Raw genomic sequence first — 7,500 nt, 5'->3', positions numbered from 1 at the left:
GGGCGGGTGAGAGAGATTTGGGGAGGGCTGAGAGCTGCCCAAGGGAATTGGTGTGGGTTGTCACGGTTACCAGAAGTGCCCCCCCACCCCCCACCTGGCAACACCAGCCAGCTAATAAAGCCGCTCTGTCTTCATAAAGCCTGATCTGTGTGTCCCCTTATAGTATCACACACACACACACACACACACACACTCACTCACATACACACTCACACACATGCACACACGCACACACACTCACTCACAAACACACTCACACACACACGCACACGCACACACGCACACACACACTCTTTCTCACACTCTCTTTCTCACACACACACACACAAACACACATTCTCGTTCACTCACACACGCACACACACACACACACACACACACACTTCCCTCCCCCTGCTCATAGCCTCACGGTGAGTGAAGCAGCCTGATTGGTCCGTTCCTGGGCCCCCCTCCCTGCCTTGGGCACTCATTAGCTGCTATTTTAAAATGCGGGCCGGTTATCCGTCATGGCAGGAAGTGTGCTGTCCTCAAACAGAGGCAGCTGGAGTGAGGATGAGGAGGGGAGGGAGTGAGAGGCCCTTCCTGCAGCGTGGCGGAAAGATCTGGGGTTTAAACAGTGTTTTGTGTGACCCGTTGAAGAGTCGGTTTTGGAATGTATTCTTGGTCAGAATTCTAGAACTCTGACCGAGAATTAAGCGATTGTGATTGTGACATCAGCATTTCGATACGTTACATTATTGGCAGTTGAGAACGTCGTCATCACTTGCTACACCGTCGCTGTTGGTCGATGGCTTCTCATTTAAGCCTGCTCGTCCACAATAGTTTGCGGTGGACCGAATGAAATGTTCTGTCAACACTGGTTTGGCATTCTTGTATAGACCTGGAGCAGCTAGAATGTGGGCGTGGACATCTGGGGGTGAATGTGCGTTTGACAAGAGAGGTTTTACTCTGGATTGGGCCTGAGTTGATGAAATAACAGTGCAGAAATGAGACCAGCCTGCCGATGTGTTTCCCTGCTCCAGGTTTGGTTGGTTTCAGTGTCAGCGGTACATAAAGCCTCTCCCCATGGTCTCTGCTGCTGTGTGTGTTTATGAGTGATGTGTTTATTACGCTACGCTGTGTATATAACACACTCCAGACCAGCACCGCACGCTAACACACCGGAGACACGGTAAACATCGGACACGGTCTGTGTCGTATAAGTACTGCATACAGTTCACTAGCGAAGGACCACGCCGTCGACTGAATGCAAACGAGGATGATTACTGGGCAGCTATGCACAGCTCTGTGCGGTAAACTGTGGAGAGACCCTGGAGGGGTACGACTCATGAGTCAGTGGTGTGGGGAAGCCTTCAGTGAAGGACTCATCACAGCTCCCAGGCTCTGTGACTCCCCCACTGGACCCTGTAGAGGGAGAGAGAGAGGGAGCAGGAGAGAGAGAGGGAGAGAGGAGCGAGAGAGGGAGAGCAGGAGAGATAGGGAGGGAGAGAGAGGAGAGAGAGGGAGAGCAGGAGAGAGGGAGGTAGAGAGAGAGAGAGTGAGAGCAGGAGAGAGGGAGGTAGAGAGAGAGAGAGAGTGAGGGAGAGCAGGAGAGAGAGGGAGAGAGGAGAGAGAGAGAGGGAGTGAGAGAGTTAGGGAGGGAGAGCAGGAGAGAGAGGGAGAGCAGGAGAGAGAGAGAAGTAGAGAGGGAGAGAGGGAGTGAGAGAGAGGTAGAGAGGGAGAGCAGGAGAGAGGGAGAGAGAGGGAGAGCAGGAGAGAGAGAGAGAGGCAGAGAGGGAGAGAAGTAGAGAGGGAGAGCAGGAGAGAGGGAGAGAAGTAGAGAGGGAGAGCAGGAGAGAGGGAGGGAGAAAGGGGGGTAAAGCGATAATGAGGCTGTGGGGTTTGTTACAGGGAAAAGCGGGCGGGCTGTTTGAGGCGTGGCACTGCTCCTGGACTCTGCTCTTATGACTGTAATATAACACACAGGACACAGGAGACAAAGGGAGCTGTTGCAGCCGGGAATTCTGGTGCATCTGTCCATAAACATGGTGTCTGTTCTGATTGTGTGTGTTTTGCATACGGGATCTGTGATTGCGTAGGGTGTGCCTTGAGCTGGCATTTACATGTTTAAAGGGGAAAGTCTGAAAATGATACATCTGATTTGCACACTCCCCAGCAAAGAAAAGACAGTTTCTTACCACATTTCCTGCTGCAATGCAGTGTCTTCTCATTTTCAAGGCCATAATGTGCCCTTTGAAGAATAGGGTGTTTTGGAATGGTTTGCTGGGATGCAAATATGTTTTTTTTTTTTGGGGGGGGGGTTTCAACATTTCAAGTCAGTGTTCTAGAACTCCACTGCTTTCAGTCACCAGTAGTGATTATGACATCATCATCAGAGTGTTCAGTTAAGACCATTCTAGTCACATATTTGTGGCCTCACGCCCTAAAGGGTTAATGTTTAAAGACATTACGTGTAATAATGACTTACGGAAAGGCTTGAATGTTCAGTTAGGACGTAATTAATTTTTATCATCGTTCTCCTTCTCAGAATGACTTTGCCCATTGACACGGCGTGTAATATTCCTCTGTCATAATCCCCAGGTAGCTGCTAATAATTCATCCTAATTATGCTAGGTTGGGCAGGTCTTAGAGAGAGGGAGTGGTGCCACACACACACATGAGCTGTCTTAGTCTGTGTGCTGTACGGGATTCAGAGAATCTGGGCCTGGAAGAACAGGCAAACAGACAGACAGGCAGACAGACAGACAGACAGACAGACAGGCAGACAGACAGGCAAGCAGACAGACAGGCAGGCAGACAGGCAGACAGACAGACAGGCAGGCAGACAGACAGGCAGACAGATGGCATTCTGGTTTGGGCAAAGCTGACCCCCCCCCCGACAAACACATTTAATGGTCCATGTAATAAGTATCAAAATGCCAGATTTGTTAAACTTTCATAATAAAATTACACCAAATTGCCATCGAAAATAAAATTCTTGTTCAAAAAAGAATTTCAAACGGGAATAATCAAACTGAGTTGAGTTCTGTATGGAGCGTTTCTGTAATGTTCCCTGTGACCAAAAAAGCAACATATGAGGTCCATTCAGGAAATGGGACAAATTCTCAAAGTACGGAATAATGCTACCCTTTCTGGAATCTTCCAGAACTCCCTCCATCATGGGTGTTCCTGTTTTACAGTCGCTGCACAGTAAACGCATTATACTGTCATTTTCTTCCAGAGTTTTTCCATAAGCTTAGACCATATACTGGACGCCGGAGGAATATGTCGGTTTTGGGATTAAATAACGGCTCCCAGGATGGAAATCTCCGAGCGGTCAGCGCCTCGTCATCCTCTCAGTATGTGCAGTTGCATCATGGGTAACGTCTGTAGTTCCCTTGTGACCCGTGTGTGGTTTGTGAGAGAGGCAGCTCGGCTGTGAGGTGCGTATGGAAAACACGCTACACCCCCGTCCACAGAGCAGTATATATATATATATGTATGTGTGTATGTATATATATATATACATATCTGTGTATGCATGTATTGCTCTTTGTTGCTTCTGTGAAGCGCTGTGTTTCAGAGGCTTCAGGCTGCTGAGCCTGGCACTCTGCCCACCCACCCATATGTGTGAGATCCTCCACATGTCTGTGTATTTAATCAGCCCACTTCCACATGTCCGCCATTTCATTATCCCAGTGGGTTCAGTCAGCCGTGTCGTGGAGAGGCACTGGAACGCGTGTGTGTGGGCGAGTGGCTCTTTCCTGGCCAAACCTTCGAGGCGGCGTGGATGGAATCTGCAGACGGGAGCAGTGGGGCGTGTCGCTGTGCTGTTGGACGCACCGTTTAACGCACTCTCCCCACCTGAAGCACTGCGCTGGTCAGGTGACGGCGTCCGTTTAACCCCCTGACGCGCTCCTGCATTATTAATGCTGCAGCCGGCTCTCTGCGCTGAGTGACTGAAAGGACCCCTCTGTGCAGCCAAAGTGACACTTCACCGGAACATTCTAGAGATAGAGAGTGACAGCAATGCCCTGTCACTGGAACATAAACTGCCGTTAAGGATGACTGGGCCTGTAGCAGGTTTGTACGCTGTGTACAAAGTGCCTAAAAAGGTCCAAATGCTTGTCACACATAAAATTCTACCCCTAGCCAGCAATATATAATTCATTTGCTTAGAACACATTGGTACTCAAAGAGAACATGACTGTTCTTTCAGGGTCCATTAGGGAAACGTGCTGCTTGCAGCTCCACGGTGAGGTTGTTTCTGAGGTTTGGAGCGAGGGTGACTTTCTGCTGCTCCAGTTTACTGGCCCTGTCAGGCTCTCCTCGGCCACGCCCTCTCCTCATGCATATTCATACCGCGAGGCCCAATCAGAGCGCTCGTAGCCTGAGCAGTGACAGGGAAGGCTGAGGGTTCGGCTCACGGAGCGGAATACCTGTCCAGAGAGAGGAGGCTGTCGTCTGCAGGAGAACGGACCGAGCTTCTGCCTCTGGGGGAAAAACAGGAAGCCTTGATTTTATTTTCATTATGCGTCCCTAAATCAGGCATTATACTGACCTAATTCTGCACTTCAAATACCCTTTTCTATAGCGTCCTATAAAAAGCAACAGCAAGCGTTTGAAGATGGTTTTTTTGTTTTTGGTGTACAGCCCCACAGTGTTGATCAGTTGATCCGATACAGGGGAAGGGTGTGCCCAAAATCGGTGTATGTGAGAAACGTACGTTTGTGCTAAACGAGGCTGTTCCCTGGGGGAATTTTCCAGAAGCCATTACAATGCGTTTCATTAAAATATTCACCGGGTAATCAATAATGCTGCTGAATGTCATCTGTCATTCTGACAGCCCCAGTCAGGCTCTGGAGTAGAGTAATGGGCGACTCCACACAGCCATCTCTACCATCAGCTAGCACTCTGTCTGTGCTTTATGCTAACTCTGTTCTGTGTGTGTCTGTCTCTGTGTAGAGTTACTGTACACAGACTGCAATGTACAGCATTGCCATGTAGGCACACCATCATGCTTATTAGTCCTGAGGCTAGAGTACGCACAAGTGCTTCTTGTGTTTGTGTGTGTGTGCCTGTGAGAGTGGCAGAATTTGAGTGAGAGTGTGTGTGTGTGCGTGTGTACCTGTGTGTGTGTGTGTTAATATGCATGCAGATAAGACGTAGTGGAGCATAATCCTGGTATCTCTGTGCACATATGGATGTGTGTGTATGTGTGTGTGTTAATGCGTGTGTACATATGTATGAGTTTTTATTTAAGAGATAAGACGTATAATCCTGGTATCTCTGTGCACATATGGATGTACAGCACTAGTGGGCATCACAGTTGCCAGGGCAGCACTGAAGCGTCTCTCGAGATGAGCCGTCTGTCTGTGTGTCTGTCTGTGTGTCTGTCTGCGTGTCTGTCTGTGTGTCTGTCTGTCTGTCTGTCTGTCTGTGTGTCTGTCTGTCTGTCTGTCTGTGTGTCTGTCTGTCTGTCACGGTAAACCCTCCCCTCTGGATTCAGCTGGGCCTGGGGGAACGGGGGGGGGGGGGGGGGGGGGGGGGGGGTCATCTCAGCAGACGGCAGGGAGTGTTACCATGGCGACACGTGGCTCAGGGAGGAGGTGGCAGATGTGAAGAACACGCCTGTCGCACTGCGAACACGCCTGCTCCTCCCGCGGCTCTCAGCACATGCGTGTGTCTGCAGGGGGGGGGGGAGCAGGGAGGGGCCGCGCTGTCTGGCTTTCTCTCTCTCCGCTCCACCTCCTTTCCTCTGTCGCTTATTCTCCTCCTCCTTACTCCTGCTCCTTGCTCCTTACTCCACCTACCGGGGGGTGAAGACGGGGGAATGGAGAAGATGTGAATTGGGCAAGTGGAATGTCCCTGGGACCAGGGTCTCCAATGCTGGATTTCACACAGCGATGTCTCCCGTATTTCTCACAGAGACAGATTTACTGAATCTACCTCCATCTACCTGCAATCTCCAAGTCGCCTCACTCTTTAGTTTTTCCCGTTTTATTGTTACAAAACTGCAGTTGAGTTCATATATCGTTAGATGACTGCTGTGGTTTCATGACTCGTATTCCTCCTGAGCTGTTCTATCCCAGGCACACATTTATAATTTATAATACGTATCATGACGTTAATGTGGTTGAGATTGATTTGGTATCGGGTGTAATAAGTGATACTACGCTGATCTGTGAGACTGATCCCACTGAGCACTTCCTGTACATTTGTGGAAGTTCCTGAGGGAGTTCAGGAGTTCTGACTGGAGCACGTTTCTTCCTGAGCTGGCATGGTACACACACACACACACACACACACACACACATGCATACAGACACACACACATACCCCACACACACACACACACACACACACACACACACACACACACACATTTCACCTGTCATTAAGAGGGAGGTTTATTTAACACCAGGAGACTCAATAACATTTAAATGTAGTACGTGTAAAACCTGTAATTAGTTGTGTTTCTCTAATGTGTGAGGTAAATGAACGCGGAAGATATCAGGCTGCTATCAGGTAAATCGTTTTTCTCCCGTAGGCATTCAAAAGGTTCTGGTACATGAAGTAGCCTTGTGTTTTGATAGTTCTGCAGGACTACAGGATGCGTAACCAAGTGGAGAGTAATAAGAATTCAAAGATTCTAATTTAGATTCATTCATTTAAGTATTGTGTCAAGTGCTGTCCCCTGCACATCTTCTGTATGAAACCAGAAAAATTTTACAAGGTAAAATATTTTTATTTAAGAGCCCTTTAGGTGCAATGAGATCACGAATCTCATTTTGATCGTTCGGCTGACAACATTCCACTCTAATGCTGATGTCACAATCACCGCTGGTGGCTGAAGGTGCTGGGATTCTAGAACACTGATTTAGAACGCTGGAGAAAGCGTTCCACAGAACCTGTCCCTCTCAGGGTTACCTGGCCCTGCTGACGAACCGTCACAGAACCTGCCCCTCTCAGGGTTAAACATCTGTGTGTCAGCAGGACTGCCGCAGACCGAACTGGGTCGCACGTAGGTCTGCGATACCCGCAGTGCTGGCTGCTGAGCTGCTGAATTTCTGAGTGTGGATATAATAATAATAATGAAGGAGCTCGGATATGTAGCTCTGCTGTAATTTACACACATTGATGATTATCGTCTGTAATGAAGCATCCCGACGAACGTTCAGTCTGGTGCACATGGGAATTCTGTCCAGCTAAAGCAAGGAGGAATGTTAAGATTCCCAGTCCAAGTGCTCTCTATTTTAAATAATTTTTTCCGGTATAACCGTGTAGAGCCTTGCGGTTGGTTGCCATGGCGAGGAGCGTAAGAGCCAATCGGCAGCAGGTAGTGTCTGTCTCGGCGCTGTAAACCCGCTGCACCTGGTCGACTGTTGGCGACTGTTGGCGACACGATGGCGGTCTTGGCGATTAGTGAGTGACAGAGCGTAATTACAGCTGGGTGGGGGGAGGGGCCTCGGGGGATTTCTTGGCCAATGAGAGCGGGCAGAAGGCCGCGGTCCTCTCGTC

The 7,500-nt window shown here is 49.3% G+C and overlaps 1 protein-coding gene across 1 annotated transcript in view; it reads left to right on the top strand.

The window, feature by feature from the left end:
* Nucleotides 1–7,500, top strand: part of dpysl5a (dihydropyrimidinase like 5a) — a 42,410-nt gene that overhangs the window by 22,922 nt on the left and 11,988 nt on the right.

Source organism: Conger conger, chromosome 5 (genome assembly GCF_963514075.1).
Source record: "Conger conger chromosome 5, fConCon1.1, whole genome shotgun sequence".
Lineage (NCBI taxonomy): Eukaryota > Metazoa > Chordata > Actinopteri > Anguilliformes > Congridae > Conger > Conger conger.
The sequence above is the reverse complement of the archived record's forward strand: the minus strand, read 5'-3'. Positions and strand labels throughout refer to the sequence as shown.